The 16,925-nt window shown below is 37.2% G+C and overlaps 1 protein-coding gene across 2 annotated transcripts in view; it reads left to right on the top strand.

Annotated features, from left to right (window-relative positions):
• Positions 1–16,925, top strand: part of esrrg.L (estrogen related receptor gamma L homeolog) — a 460,320-nt gene that overhangs the window by 299,816 nt on the left and 143,579 nt on the right. The gene's annotated exons all lie outside the window — the stretch shown is intronic.

Genomic DNA, 16,925 nt, shown 5'->3' with positions numbered 1-16,925 from the left:
AGGGATCCCCAACCTTTTTTACCCATGAGCCATATTCAAATGTAAAAAAAGTTGGGGCGCAACACAGCATGCAATATTTTCCAAATAAGAGCCATTTGGTAGCCCCTATGTGGGCTGGCCGCCTACAGGAGGCTCGGTTTGGCGGTACACTTGGTTTGCATGCAAACAAAATGTGCCTCCAAACCAGAATTCAAAAATAATCTCCTGCTTTGAGGCTATTGGGAGCAACATCCAAGGGGTTTATGAGCAACATGTTGCTTGCGAGTCTCTGGTTGGGGATCACTGACATAGAGGTTACCAATAGCCAATTAAAGTTCATTTATGACACCCCAGGAATTCATTTGTTGCTCTACAACTTTTTTTTACATTTGAATGTGGCTCACAGATAAAAAAAGTTTGGGCACCCGTGCTGTAGATTAATAACAACTGAAGGGTTGCAGGCTGGACATCCATCATTTACTTACATTCCATGAAAAGGAACATTTCCAACAACTAAGCAGCTGAACTGAGCTTACAAAACCAGTGGGACATTACTGGTATAGTATAAACCACTGTACTTCTTTTCTATTATCTACAAGAGTATGTAGGGTGTTGTCCCTGCTATGGAGCACCCATGTTTCAGTCTAATTTAGTTCAATAAGTCCACCTGGACCTCTAGGCCATGCTCTAACCAGGCTTTTCTTAATGGTATTGCAACATAACTAGAGAGCTTGATAATAAAGCCTGATAAACAATGGCTCCTTATAAAAGTCTGAAACACCTTTATTAAAGCAAAAGTCAAGTAAATATACTTGCCCATATTTATGTTAAATGTTTGCATTAGGAAACCGTTAGTGGACCCATCACCAAAATTATTCATAATCCTATTTTATCACATCAGTCGAGCAAAATGAACTTTAATTAGACTATATCAATTATTTAAATCTTGTTTCCATCAGTCTGGGAATTCATAATTATAACAAGCAGGCAGGAGCCATATTGTGGACACTCTTATTAAGACAAGCCTTGTATCATCTCAGAATCTTGTTTGTGCACCAGAATGGGGGACCTGATGTCCATCCCCATGCCCTGGTTACACAATTAAATGGTAAAGAGAACGAGGGAATGTGGGGAGAGCAGTGACATGTAGGAAGTGCTGAATGGAAAGTGAAAGTAATTGTATGCCCCGCCTCTATGCCCAGGGCATAGAGGAGGGGCAGACAATATTTGATTGACAGCTGAGATGTTTAAATGAGTTTACAACAGCTATGAATGCTTTAATAAAAAATAGAAATTGGATTTCATGTTTAATTTGAAAAGGACTTTTATTATACAGATTTTTGTCTCTGGGTGACAGGTCCACTTTAAAGGGAAAACAGAACATGAGGTCCAATGGTTCTTTAAAATCCCAACCCTAACCTATTTGTTACAGTTGCTCGTACACTAATCCCTGAGTACAGGGGGGAAGATTTCTCATGCTGAATATTTGCCTTTCCTTTGTAATGCCAATGAATAGCACTATGTAATATGTACTGACTGTGCAAGTAAATAAAAGAGTCATAATTACAAAGGCCGATTATGTAAAACATGATCTAGTCATTACTATATACCTCTAATTAAACTTTAGCGCAGCGTGGATCTACAAATTCCCATTCTGTGCTCCTGAAGACGTGTTTAGTGCAACTCCATTTGACCCCACGATAAAGAAATATTCATTCCAAAGGGATTAGCTTTCCTTTTATAAAATGAAATAGAAGAAAAAGTTCGCAGAATGATGAGCTGGAGAATATTAAACTAAAACTTGCGAGATCTGGAAAATGTAATTTTTTTTCCCTGATAAATACTGTTCTATGGAAGGAATATACTGTTAATTAACCCCCAAAGCCCTATGAGATGCTTTGGTGGAAGAACTCAAATTTAAGTTTATGATTATATTCTAGGTTGTGTCTGCTAAGAACTCAGGGCGTCTTAGTTTTGTGGGAAGTAAAGGGCAGGGTTCAGATTTGGGTAAGAAACAAATGACAGCTATTACTGATCTGGCTTGTGTTCAGAATTTTAGGGCTTTGCTCATTGCAGGAGGGAACACCTTGATGCTTTTTTTGCATCTATGACTTTTTTGGGGCAGCTAAGTTAGCATCAATTAACTCAGGGTATTCATGTCCTTGCAGACCTGTGCCAACATTAACGCAACATTAATGGTGTTGACTGAAGAAGAAACCTATATTAAATTTTTTTTAATGTTTTAATGGCTTTCATTCATACATAAACCATTAAATGCAAATGCAACAAATAATAGTTTGGTTGTCTCAGATGAATATTTGATGTCAGTAAAGGTATATCTTTACTAATATTGCATTCTTCGCACCCTATTTTTGGAAAACATTGCATATTGTTTAGGGGTGACAATTTTCACATATTTTCAGTGGGCTTGGCATGACATGACTCAAGGTCATTGAAGTGATACATGGCATCTTTCTGGTTATGTCCCGTGGGGTAAACCAGTGTTGTTCAACGTATTACATGTACTGAGCCAATGATAGCTCATACAGCATGTTGGAAGGCTTCAAAAAACAAAATTATGATGTCATATAGTCTATGGAGCCTCTGAGAAGACTGGGGGCCATAAGATCATTTCGGCCTGTGGGACTCCAGTTGAACAACCCTGGCATAGACAATACACATCTAAATCTGTATTAAATCCTTCTTTTTTATTCTTAAACCATTTTTTTTTATTGTTGTTCAACGGAAAGACCAAGAAAGACACTTAGATAGGGCTTGGGGGACTTGGTTCTCTACAGATGTTGAGAGCCGCCACCCACAAGGAACCATTTATATAGCACATGGGTTTCAACTGACCATGAGTAAGGCACAATGTGTGTACATTTATTTGCCTGCTACCTGTACACACATTGTGCCTTACTCATGGTCTGTTGAAACCCATGTGCTATAAATGGTTTCTTGTGGGTGGCGGCTCTCAACATCTGTAGATCCCCAAGCCCTATCTAAGTGTCTTTCTTGGTCTTTCCATTGAACAACAATAAAAAAATGCATCCAAATGGTTTAAGAATAAAAAAGAAGGATTCAATGCAGATTTAGATGTGTATTGTCTATGCCAGGGTTGTCCAACTGGAGCCCAACAGGCCGAAATGATCTTATGGCCCCCAGTCTTCTCAGAGGCTCCATAGACTATATGACATCATTGTGTTTAATGAAGCTCTCCAACATGCTGTATGAGCTATCATTGGCTCAGTACATGTAATAAGTTGAACAACACTGGTTTACCCCACGGGACATAAACAGAAAGATGCCATGTATCACTTCCAGGACCTTCAATGACCTTGAGTCATGTCATACCAAGTCCACTGAAAATATGTGAAAATTGTCATAATACACTTAGTTGAAGTATGCCTTCAACAAAAGAGAGGTCCAGACTTTATCTCTTGAATTTCTTCAGATAGTTAGAGCCATAATTGTTTCATGTATATAGACAATAAACTATTTATAACACATGGGTTTCTACAGACCATGAGTAGGGCACATTGTGTGTACAGGTATGGGACCTGTTATCCAGGTACTTTGGGTTTTCCGTATAATGGATCTTTCCATAATTTGGACATTTATACCATAAGTCCACTAAATAATCATTTAAACATCAAATAAACTCAACAGGCTGATTTTGCCCCCAATAACGATTCATTATATCTTAGTTGGGATCAAATAAAAAGTACTGTTCTATTATTACAAAGAAAAAGGAAATAATATTTTTGAATTATTTGGATACAATGGAGCCTTCCCATAGTTCTGAGCTTTCTGGATAATGGGTTTCTGGTTTATGGATCCCATACCTGTATTTCCCTATTAATACACTTTGGCGTGTGCAACAAGAGCATGCCTTCAACAAAGAAGAGGTCCAGAGTTCATCTCTTGAATTTCTTCAGGTAGTTAGAGCCATAAGTGTATCATGTATATAGACAATAAACCATTTATAACACACAATGAGGGTCATTTATCAACACTGGGCAAATTTGCCCATGGGCAATAACTCATGGCAACCAATCAAATATTTGCATTTATTGCTTTTCCTGCAGCTGGCTGAAGAAAGCTAGTCGCTGATTGGTTGCTATAGGTTACTGCCCATGGGCAAATTTGCCCAGTGTTGATAAATGAGCCCCAATGTGTGTATTTCCCTATTAATACACCTTGGTGTGTGCAACATGAACATGCCTTAAACATAGAAGAGGTTCAGGGTTTATCAGATAGTTAGAGCCATAATTGTATCATATGTATAGACAGGAAAGGTAGGTTCAGGTCAAATAACCTAAAGTTCTATAGATCTGGAGCCCTGCATATGCATTTCTGTGTTTCAGCTAAACCTAACTCGTTGATATACTCATGCCATCCAAACTTGGCTTGTTTGACCTCCAGGAATTAGAAGAGTGCGCCCCGCATGGGAAGGGTGCCCTGTATCGTGTCAACAACAATATCTATAATGCACTGCAGGGCACGAGAGCAATAAACCAAGCAGTGGTATGATTATTTTGTTTTGCTTGAAAGCATGATCAATAAAAAGGAGTTACACAATCTTTACTGTGCAGGCTACACTTGTCACAGAAAGCCCGAGCTTTTTTTATTTTTGATTGTTGTATTATATTAAGGACGGCTCTTGTGGGCTATATTCTTTTATGAAGTGTAAGTAATAGAAAAACCTCACAATTCCATCCTTATCACAAGCTACATGAACTGTCTCGGCTAAATTGGCCGGCGATTCCATACTGTTTGACAAATAGAATTTTTGTAAACTGATTTAGTCTTTTCATTGTTTGCATTTCATTACAGTGCCGGCTTTCATGTCACAAAATCGGTATCCATTTCACAGGGAGAATTTAGAAGGAGGAATATAGCGGTGGCAAGGGAAAACTGTATATACTGTACAGGTCAGGTCTATTAACCATGGAATAATAGTGATTCAGAGATGCAGAGGTTAGTTTTGCAGTGGGGAATGGCTAACAGGAGAGAGGTCAGGAGTCAGATCTCAACAAAACAGATGTTGGGACAGGCTGGACTAATAAATAAATCTACAGGGAAAAGGCTTTGTGAAAGAGGGAGGTCAGTTTTATAGTAAATATAGGACCAATCATTTATAGAGAGACAGCCAAATCAGCTTTCTGTTACCTCCTCCCAAATATTAAATTTCTTCAGTGGCTTTTCAGCAGTTCACTGAATTGTTTTCTTTATTTTTGGACTTGGTTCTTTAAACCTTTATTTTTTTTATATACCCTGATGATATGATATGTCTGATTAATGTATAGTTATATTACATTTGGTTTGTTTCCCCTAGCAGGTATAAAGGTCTTTCAGGCTCATCTTGCAGTTTTGAGCCTTGCTTTTACCTGATATAAGGGCTCGTTTACATTCACAAGTGCCATAAGTAAAGTGCAATTTCGAGCCTGGTAACCATAATGAAGCATTTTTGCCCAGAATTCCCGCATGGTTACAGTCTCCAGGGGGAGTTGCACCTGACACAATTGCAACAAAATTAATGCAATGGTGTTTGTACTTGCAGTACATCGTATGCAACCAGTCTGGTTGCCATCATATCCAGGGTTTGGTGCAAGAGTGAATCCTGGCCTGATTCTTTCGATGCTGTATCTATTAACTGAGAGAACCCAGGAGCCACCACCTGCTCTGGAGACGGTGGTAGCTCCAGGGTTTCTCTGTGTCATTAGGTGCAATTGTGTCAAATGTTTTTTTTTTTTACACACAACTGACTTTGTATTGGATGTAAATGAGTTATTTTGTCAAAAACACTGTATGACCTCCCAAAATCCTATAGTAAAATTTATAATACATGAACCCAAAAATGAACATGACTTAGTAGACCAGGGAGTTATTACCAGCCACAGTGGGCATCTATCAGTGGAAAAATGTTTCCCCACCGTAGGTGTAGGTGGAGTTCATATGGGAGGGAACTCCAGGTGCGGGAAGTCATTTTGGAAAAGCTTAGTGTCCCAGCTTGATATTTATACGTGTCATATGTGTGTGCCATCACACGCATGCATAAAATGAGTAAGCTGGGATGACCTTTCCTTAAATGCATACATCACACGAAACATGGAGCTCCCTCTCTGTGCAGGCAACATAGCACTGATGGGGGAATTTAAAAAAAAATAGTATTGTTTCCCCTAATCAGGCATGCACCTTGTGTAGGGGAAACAATTTTCCACCAATAGGTGCCCATTAAATGTCCGTAACAGAGACAACTACTTGGCTGTACTGGGAGATACCATCCAATTTAGTTTCTAAAACCTTTTGCTAAAAGACCATTCTCCATTATTGTGGAGGTGCACCAGACGCCCAGAATTGTGGGCAAACAACATGGACGTTAGCACGAGTTTTTTGTTGCTCTTTAAACACTTTTTTAGGAAATGATGCCTTTGGCCCTTGATATCCTTCTAAAGGAAAATAATTGTTAAAAATTATTTATTAAAAATAATAAATTATAAATGGGTATGACCATTTTTGAGCTCACCCATTTACTGAAATGTTATATGAATAGTTAATCATTTGGCCAGCAGGAAAGAAATTCTCAGAATTTTTTTAAAAAAATCCAGAAATCTTAAAAATGTTATGTGTTATTGTTAAAGAAATCTTTTGACATAAGGATGTGTTGTGAGAGGCTACCCTGTCTCTTTAAGGGAATTCTTGGCTGGTCTCAGATGTAATGTAAATTCTATACATCTCATTAGGTCAGATTTTGTGAAGCTTTCATTACTGTGAATTTACCGTATAGATGACACTAAATTACACAATGACATGTTGGTAATGATGAAACATGGTTATCTATTCATTGGCATTACTTTATTGTTTTGATGCTTTGGTGCACTTGTTAACCTCAGCTTAAATCACTACCAGGGTCTAAAGAAAAGCTATTTTAAAGGGCTTAATTACTTTTTTTTTAAAACAATATATTTAGCAATATTCTAAAAATAGATTAAATAAGATTAAAGAAAAAATGTAAAAAGACTCGCTGTCATGAGCGGGGTGATTTCGCTACGGTGACTCTCGCCTTTTGATTCCCATCAGTCTGTCTGCAGTGATAATTAGCAATTTTCATACTTGGATACAGTGATATAATCATAAGTTTTCTAATTATAAACAGGCTGTAATATTTGTGGCATCTCAAGTCGGTCCCCCCACCATCCAACGACAAATAATCATTCTCTTATTGTTTGCTTAATGGTTTTTAGTTCAGCGATGGCAATTTTGTTATTTTGTAAGAGTTGACATGGTCCTTAGTAATGGAAATGCTGGATGCTGCTTGAAATTCAATCCAGACAAATTACAGTATGCCTCCTGCTTTTTTTTTATTTCAAACATTTTCATATCATTACAGATAAAATTCAAGTTCCAGTAATGCCAGGAATTGAAAGTACCCTTAAACCATTTACACTGTAATTTTTTTTCATGAGCATACTTATATTTTGAAAAAATATATAATTTATATTAATATAATTTTTAATTAAAAGATGAATTTAATTTATGTTTTTTTAAAAAAAAATAATTTTACTATTGAGGATGAATGTTCCTTAAAGCATTACTGTAAATGCGTGAGAATTGTTTTTTTCTCAAATGCATTTACCTGGGATTTTTTCACAAAAATCGAAAAGCTTGCAGAGCAAGTTTTATATTTTTTTGAAAAAAAATCCTGTAGGAGAAAAAGAGAAGCAAAAATGTACAATTTCTCCTAAATGCATTTGCAAGGTATTTTTTTCATGAATATGTTTCTTATTTACTTTTTTATATATTTTTTAAAAAATGCTTGTGTAAGAAAAAATTCTTTCGGAGAAAGAAAACACGTGTACCCCAAATGCATTAACAAGTGTTTTACCCTAAAGTAACCGCAATTGTATTTATAAGTGACGTTTTTCAAAAATAATTAAAAGCTTGCAAAGTAAACTTTTTGCTTTTTTGAAAAAAAAAAAAAACCTCATGTAAGAAATCCCACAAATTATTTTTTTCCGGCAAATCTGTTTTACCAAAATATAAAAAAACTTACAAAACAAGCTTTTTATGTTTTAACAAAAATACACTTGTGGGAAAACCCTGCGGAAGAAAAAAAAATACAAAACAATGTGAGCGAGATAATGTGTTATGCATAAGACTCTGTGCAACACAAGAGATAGGGTGGAGCTTTGTTTAGACAACAGTTAAAAGATGGCTGAACATTGGGTTGTAGCCATTGGAGAGATTTCTGCTTCACAGTAAACATTTTCATGCAGGAATGTAGTTTTGTACCAAATTAGCCAATCTTAAAAGGCTTAAACAAACGAGCTATAAACTGTTTTCACCACCTTCTGTATTAACTTTAATTAATTATATGAAAGCAATAACCAGCTAGTCATAGGGAGCTAATGTTATATGTTGTATCAGACATACCCAATGTGCTCTCAAGTTTTCTAACCTGTTCTTGGTGACTGACGGTTTTGAGTTTTACTATTACAGGAACCATAAACAATTTTCTGTAGTTTTGCTTTGTAAAGGAAATCCATGTTTTCTGGACAGGAAGTGCTACAGAAGATATATCAATTTTTTCTTTCTTCATATTCTGAATAAAGTTTATGCTCTGCTATACTTAGGGGCAGATTTATCAAGGGTCGAAGTGAAAATTTGAAGTAAAAAATTTTTGAGCTATTATTGTTTACTTTGACTAGGGAATATTGAAGGTTCTTTTTGAAAATACTTGGAATCGAATTCAATCAAGTTAAATCTTACTTCGATTTGAACAATTGAATACAGTCTATTCACCTGCAAAAAATTTTTTTAATAAATTTCAGTTTTTTTTCGAATTTAGAAGTTGTGGGAGTTCAAAAAAATCTCCCATTACTTCAATATCCGACCCTTGATAAATCTTCCCCTTAAAATTTAGCAAATTTCTAGACATGGATGAATTATCTTCAGGTCTTTGAATAACATAATGACCGATTATGGGGTCTGTAGTATGTGTTGGAAAGAAATTGTTGATTCATTTACAAATTAGAGGACATTCAATACTTTGTTTCTCTAAAAAAAAATAAGTAAGCAAAATAGCTGCTGAAATGTTGACTTTTTACTGCAATTCAAATTGTTCTGGCAAGTTAGAGTTTCCAAAACTTTTATTTAGAGATTTATTAAATACCTTGACAATGTGAACTTAAAAGTTTTCAAGATGAATTTGAAAATTTGGCAAATTGAAAATGATGGCTAGAATGTGCTTTCCCTCTTTTTGAGTTTTTAGTAATAATAATACATTTATATGTATCCTTCTTCCCCAGTTAGACCCACGTGGACACTGTTTATGTTATAAATGGACATGGCACTCGTAGGACTTGTAAAGATAATAATAATAATAATAGAATTAATAATAATGATTGCAGTTTACATAGGGGCCGATTCACTATGGGTCGAATATCGAGGGTTAATTAACCCTCGATATTTGACTAAGAATTAAAATCCTTCGACTTCGAATATCGAAGTCGAAGGATTTAGCGCAGATAGTTTGATCGAACGATCAACGGATAATTCCTTCGATCGAACGATAAAATCCTTTTAAATCCGATAAAATCTTTTTAAATCCTTTTTAATCCAACGATCGAAGGAATATCCTTCGATCAAAAAAAGTTAGCCAAGCCTATGGGGACCTTCCCCATAGGCTAACATTGACTTCGGTAGCTTTTAGATGGCGAACTAGGGGGTCGAAGTTTTTTTTTAAAGAGACAGTACTTCGACTATCAAATGGTCAAACGATTTTTACTTCGAATAGTTCGATTCGAAGTCGTAGTCGTAGTCGAGGGTCGAAGTAGCCCATTCGATGGTCGAAGTAGCCCAAAAAAAACTTCGAAATTCGAAGTTTTTTACCTTCGAATCCTTCACTCGAAGTTAGTGAATCTGCCCCATAATGTACATAAAATAATAAGTGAATATGTGCAATGGCAATATTTCTGGCCACAGTGTGTGTTTGTGCCTGTATAGAGTATAAATAGTCCACTCCATAGGCTTACAAAGTAATGGCCCTATACATGTTAATGAGCCCAACCTGTCAAGCAATCATTTCAATCCCCTACATAAAGATTACAAGAGTAAATAGATACCTAACTCTGGAGATAAGCATCTCTTTACTATATCATCTGCATGTACAGTAGTTGGTTAAACTGATTGCTTGACATTTCCTCCGAACTGTAATTGAAATTTCAAATATGTCAATTATCCAAGACCTTTAATGGTGATACACAGTATTGTATATGCATTGGGACTTTTAGGGTTATACTTTATCTACAATAGCAATGTTTATATCACAAGGCAATTATCATGAATGCCTGTGCAGTGTATAAAAAGTAATTTATATACGTACATGGATGAACACAGTAGGAAATGTCTGTATTCTGGGTAATTGGCCTTTTTCATGGAAAAATATGGACAGAGCCAGAGGTAGAACTATTCTCCTTGTGGCAAATGAGTTGGAGCACAGATTTTACAGTAGGTATAATGGTACCAGTAACCACCATTATAACCATCTATGGGGCTACAGCAGAATGAGCAGAATCTTGGTTATGAATACAAATATATATGTCTTATAGTGACCAATGTTTAGACATTTTGCATTGAATTTCGTAGCCATGAAAGGAGAGTGTTGACTGATAAAGGGGTAGCAGAGCATTTACATCTACTGCATCCAAGATTATTGACCACGATTGAATAATTGAATAGAGCTAACTGTTGGATCAATAAGACCTGAAGCTGATAGGAGGCCAGGGAGTTGGGCACATGATAGAAACTTCTATGTTGTCTCATTTGTTCATTCTCAATTCAAATTTAAATTAAAAGTAAGAATTGTGAACTCTCGTCACGTTAGTTAGCCTTCATGCAGTTACTTGTATCATCTTGGATCTACCATGTTTTATCAAACAACACTAACCTTTTCCTGCTAAGAAAGACTAGACCGATGGAGTTTTGGGAATCGATGAAGTTATAGGAATCTTTATGGCTCTAGTCCCTGATGAAGGCTCTGGTCTGTAGGGGGTGAAACACGAAATCTTTTCTGTCTTATGAATAAATTTTTTGGGGGTTTTCTATATCTAATATGGAGGCTTTCAGGCAGCCCCCTATAGTGTGCACCCACGTTTACTAAGATTACTTTGGTGTGATATCCTAAAAGTCATGTAACCCATTGAACTGGCAATGTAGCAAGCACACGTTGAGTAGGGACTGAGAATGGACGAGGCTTTAGATAATTATGTTTCTGCAACAACCTGACCCAAAACATTATATATAAATGTATACACTACCCATATATATATATATATAAAACTAACAAGGGAAAGTTGTGCTCACTACTATTTTTTAAAACCATTAGGCAGGGGTGCAATGAGGCTGTGACCACAAAATACATATAGTCAAATACAAGATTCCTCTGCACTCAACCCATTATCAATATATTTAAGACAGCGACATTTGTGCATACTGCTACAGCAAGTAAGTTGCAGGTAAAACCTAGTCCCTTTGTAAAATGTATAATGAAGCAATAGAATTCTTAATGAATCAGATAAAATTGAGCATAGGACTGGCCAGATATGGGATGACTTTGACGTAGTTGTTCAGCTTAAATATATTGCAATATATGGACAAACAATCCCTGTTTTGTTTAAAGGGTAAGGCATTTTTCAGTAGCAGTATGCACAAAATGTCTCTGTCTTAAATATATTGATAATGGGTTGAGTGCAGAGGACTCTTGTATTTGTCTATATATATATATATATATATATATATATATATATATATATATATATATATATATATATATATATATATATATATATATATATATATATATATATATATATATATTTGAACTGGTACAAATCTATAAGGTAAGGTAATTCTAAGATTCTAAGATTTGGTCATTGTATTGTGGCAGTCAATTTCTGGGGGCTCCTTGGGGCTGCTGACCTGTGATCATTTAAAATCATGGGGGCTATAGGTGGCCTTTAAAAATTACTGCAGGTGCATGTCAATAAGCACATTGCTTGTGTGACATGTCTGCTTTGTGACAGACAAGTGTCACAGAGATGATACAGCGTGCTGGTATCTCCGCAACGTTTTCTTTTTCTTATGGAGACAAGACATGTGAAAATATCTGGTACAGAGTTTCCACCGGGTCTAGTGAATGACAGAGAACAATTTATAAATTTCATTCAACAGCAGACCTGTACATGTTAGTTGGTATCTGGTTACTGTGGGTTACTAGACTTGGAGATGACTTTGTACATGTTCTTATATAAACTTATATATATACTAAAATGACAACGACTCTTGTTGAAGCATATCCACCTATCCCTTAACCTGTCTCCACCCCAAAGACGAGCTAATGGTTAGACCAGACCAGCTTGGAGTGGCCAGGAAGGTAAGAAGCAGTAGAGGATATCAAAATGATCCCCTTCACTTACAGCTGACCCCAAACATCAATGACATTGACCCAAGCATGTCTGTATCTCTGCTAAAGAAATGAGATTGCAAGCTGCACTAGGGCAGGGTCTGATTAAACATTCGCAGTAAACTCTTGGTAGCATGTAAGCACTAGGAACTAATAAAGCCTATAATGCATGAAATTCTTTAAATTGGTAACCATCTGCCCAGCTGTAGGATATGTTAGTGCTATCTATAAATGATAATTATAGATTAATTTTGTATCAGCCTTGGAAATTTTTCAACGCTATGTACTTGAACATATCTTTCTCTCATTCAGAAGCTTCACATCTCACCATCACCAGTCTTCAGCAAATCTCACATTTCTCTGTATTGACTTTCTCTGCTATTTTTTCCCCTCTTTCATTCCTGGCCACAAAATAAGCCATTTGCCCTCCCTATCCTGTATCTCTTGTTTGCTGTTCCATCCAATACTAGCATGTAATGCACCATTAATTGCTGGGAAAGGAATCTAATGGATTGGGCTAAAATGTAGCTTTTAGTTTACTGTGGCTGAAACGGCCAGCGAATATTGACATTTGTGCACTGTTTTAGCCAGTTGCTTCACAGAATTCCCCTCAGGACTTTGATACTGTAGCTCTGTGAAACAGCTCACCGCCCTGTAGGAACTGCATTGAGATTTATTTTCTTGTGACTAGGCACTATATGAATATCTGAGCAAGTTTTTAAGCAATCCCATCATGCTCAGCTTTATATCGTGACCAGATACAATATAAAGAGTAACAGGATAATATTAGTTAATATAATTAGTATATAATAAGGAGCACAAATGGCCGGAATAACAGTAACAAAATAATGGGAAGTAAACATGGATAATGGGCATGAAAGCCAACAATAAACGTTGGTGCAACGTTGAACAATAGTGGATATTCTCAACAAGAACCTTTTTCTATAAAGCTGCAGAGGGTTCCTGATCATATGCTGGATCAGAAAGAGTAATTTTCACCATAAAAAGTCTAGGGACTACATGTTGGTGTAATCATTTTGTGGTCGATATACGTTCTGTAGGGTATATAGCATGTTTATGTTTCTTGGGTCTTTCTCTAGTCTTTTCAGGGCTTCTTTGACCAGTATGCAGTCAAGAGTCAGTCTTCCTACTGTCTCCACCACACTGAAAACATTGCATGTGTTTGTAAAAAAATGACAATTGCTTAAAAAAAAACATCACTTGAAAGGCGAGTTGTGAAAATAAAGCCAACAGTCAAGTCACATCAGTCATCAAAGAAAGGCAACGAAAGCTAGAAGAGCATTTGTAAGCGCAGATAATATTTGTCAGCAGCATTTCTAGATGTGAGACTTCACACTTGCGATGGACTTAACATGCATTTTATCATATGAAAATGGGGTTTTTGCTGACGTGTACAAACAAAAGGCTAACCAGGCAAGGAACATAGAGACAAAGGCTCATGTAATTGGAGAACTTCAGATCATGTTGTAGCTTTGGCTGTCAAATCTTTCCATGTCTTCACTTTTAACTTATAGTTTAGCTTTTGTTTTTCTCCTCTACAGATTGGAATTTTAACAGTTAAACTGACTTTGGGGACAAACTGATGGCTTGTCCAAGCAATATATGGCTTGTCATAGGCAAGATATGTAACAGGCACAGTGGTGGATTAACTTCTGTGAAGGCACTGGGTGATGCTTTGCCCCCTTCCTGATTCACCCCAATCTAATCTGCCCCAGCATCACTTCTGCCCTGCCCCTTCTCCATGCATCTGGCCCCCTGCAAATAGAGTTGCCAAATGAATGGGAGGGACAATAATGTCGGGGGGGGGGGTGACAACGTTGGAGTGTGATCGGTTGGGACAATGACATTTGGGGGCAGAATTGTGACATCAGGGGAATGTTATGATGCCAGTGGTTCAAACTTGGCATTGGCAATCCTGCCTGCAAGCCATGAATATGGGCAACCTCCATGTATGATGACTGCATAGAACCATTGATGTGGTTCTCTCTCACTGAGTATACATAGTCCTCTATGATGGGCAGGGGACAGCAGATCTAATTTAGCTCACCATATTGGAGACTGGATTGGGCAATAGAAGTTGCCAAATGAGCAGGTATTTTTGTTTCTGGCCAGCAGTGGTATGAATGACAGTATATAGGTGAACAGGAGAAGACCTTAAAGGAACAATATGTAATCTAAAATATTACAATAAAAATAACAACCTGCAACCCTGCATCAGATCCTGACTACAATTACCCTCAAAAGCCTTTTCAAACTATGGCTTTTTTGCATTTATTCATATACTGAGATGCTGGAGGCCCAGCAAAAAATGGTTTACCCTAAAAAAAAAAAAAAAAAAAAATATATATATATATATATATATATATATATATATATATATATATATATGCATGTCTTTTCAATTAAGGTGTGGTATTCCTATGTGGAAAGTTCCCTCTTTTCATTATATTCTTTTGCAAAACTGAAGACACATTTCCCTGGCTGCTATTCCCTCTGTGTCATAATAGATTAAGTTGCTGTGGACTGATATGTCACCAGCATGACTTGTGCACATGGATATCACTGGAGGCAACAGCAAACCTGCCTTTTTGGCATATGTGAAGCGCTCCTTTACTCCAGGGGTTAAATTACTCAGACACCCCCGTGGATCTGTTCCTAACATGGCTGTAAAAGAGAAAAAGAGGGATGTGAATGTTGCAATGAGAGGGAAGGCAGGGTTAGGGTAGCCAATTCGCTGTAATCCTTGGTATGGCTGTGTTTGCTGTGTACAGGAGAGATAAGGATCAGAGCCATAAATATACACACGTGCGCTTTACATTACACCGGCTGATCAGATACTTGCTGCTTTCCCTCAGCTCTCACTGTGGCTTTAAGCCATGATATCCTAGGGCGAAGTATCAAGCAATTCCTCTCAACTCGCGCTGAAGATTATTGGTGTTTCCACCAGGGAAATATTTGCACTCCATCTTTTATTTTCTATTTTTAGAGCCACTTGACAGGTACGGCATATGGCGCATTCCTACTCTGGAAGGACCTCATTTTGTTGTCCTTTTAAGTCATATTACTTGCAGAGGGCATAGTCGTCCTCTGAGCACAAACGGGTTAAAAAATAGCTAAATAGCTAAAATTACAGCTCAGTGCTCACAAAGTAGTTAACTATTATCCCTGTGTTTATAGCAAGGTGGGCTGTAGGTTGGCCAACCTTGCTATAAACACAGGGATAAGCTGACCCACGGACTGATTTGGTCTTAGATGATGATAGACTTGAGAACTTCCAGGCCTTTGCCTGTAAAGGAACCACAAGCTGCATTTGGGTATTTCCCACACACCGTTTGGGTATTTGGGTATTTCCCACACACCATGACCAATGGTCAACTTCTGATTAATCTAATGAGGCAATACTAATATTCCAAGTCAAACATATGCCTGCTAATATTCTCAAAGAAAAATTACAACTTGATCACTCCTTTGTCCACTGGAACTATAGCCAGAACCACCAGGCCATGAACATAAGGGGTAATTACCCCACAGCTCAGTGCTCACAAAGTAGTGTACTATTTCTCTAAGACAGGATGGACTGTAGGTCGGCCAGCCTTGCTATAAACACAAGGATACACTGACCCCCTGGCTAATTTGGCCTTAGATGATGATAGACTTGAGGACTTCCAGGCCTTTGCTCTTTGTAATACAGTAAAGGGACCACAAGCTGCATCTGGGTGTTTCTCACACATCTTGACCAATGGTCAACCTCCGATTAGGCAATACTAATATTTCAAGTCAACCATATACCTGCTAACATTCTCAAAGAAAAATTGGCATGTGCAGAGAAGCATTAATGGCAGAGCTCAACCCACACAATATGTCTCACCTCGTCCGTCGCCGCTATCGCAGGATCTCATCACTTGCTTGCCAACTACTATGAACTTTGGATCCCAAGATCCACAGCCAACAAAACCTATAGAACATTGCTTTAGGATTGGGACAGGGCTTTATGGCAGGTTTAGAGGGGTTTGTTCATTGACCCATAATCTTCAGAAACCAGAACGTGGTCTTGCAAGGAGTACATATCAGATTTCACTACTATAGTATGAAAATTAGTTTCAATATCGATATCAGATTTGTGTTAGGTATTTCCCTATGCTTGTGCCTTTAATATGCAATATAATATACACTGAACTATATGTGCTATGGTACGGCGAGGGGGATGACGGGATCACTTGAAAATTGATTTCAGGACCTTGAAATATCTAGTTACACCAGCGATGCTTTTCTTTAGTTCTAAAGGGCTGAATTGGCCTTGTTCACATTTAGTATTTATTGCAATCATTTTCCTTCAGAACAGTCTAATTCATTGTTTTTCACAAGCGGAATATTTTACGTGTGATTATCATAATATCACAGCTACCAAAAGGGTCTTTGATGGGCCACTGACCTTGAAAGAGTTCCTCGTTTAAACGGT

This window comes from Xenopus laevis, chromosome 5L, assembly GCF_017654675.1.
Source record: "Xenopus laevis strain J_2021 chromosome 5L, Xenopus_laevis_v10.1, whole genome shotgun sequence".
NCBI lineage: Eukaryota > Metazoa > Chordata > Amphibia > Anura > Pipidae > Xenopus > Xenopus laevis.
The sequence above is the reverse complement of the archived record's forward strand: the minus strand, read 5'-3'. Positions and strand labels throughout refer to the sequence as shown.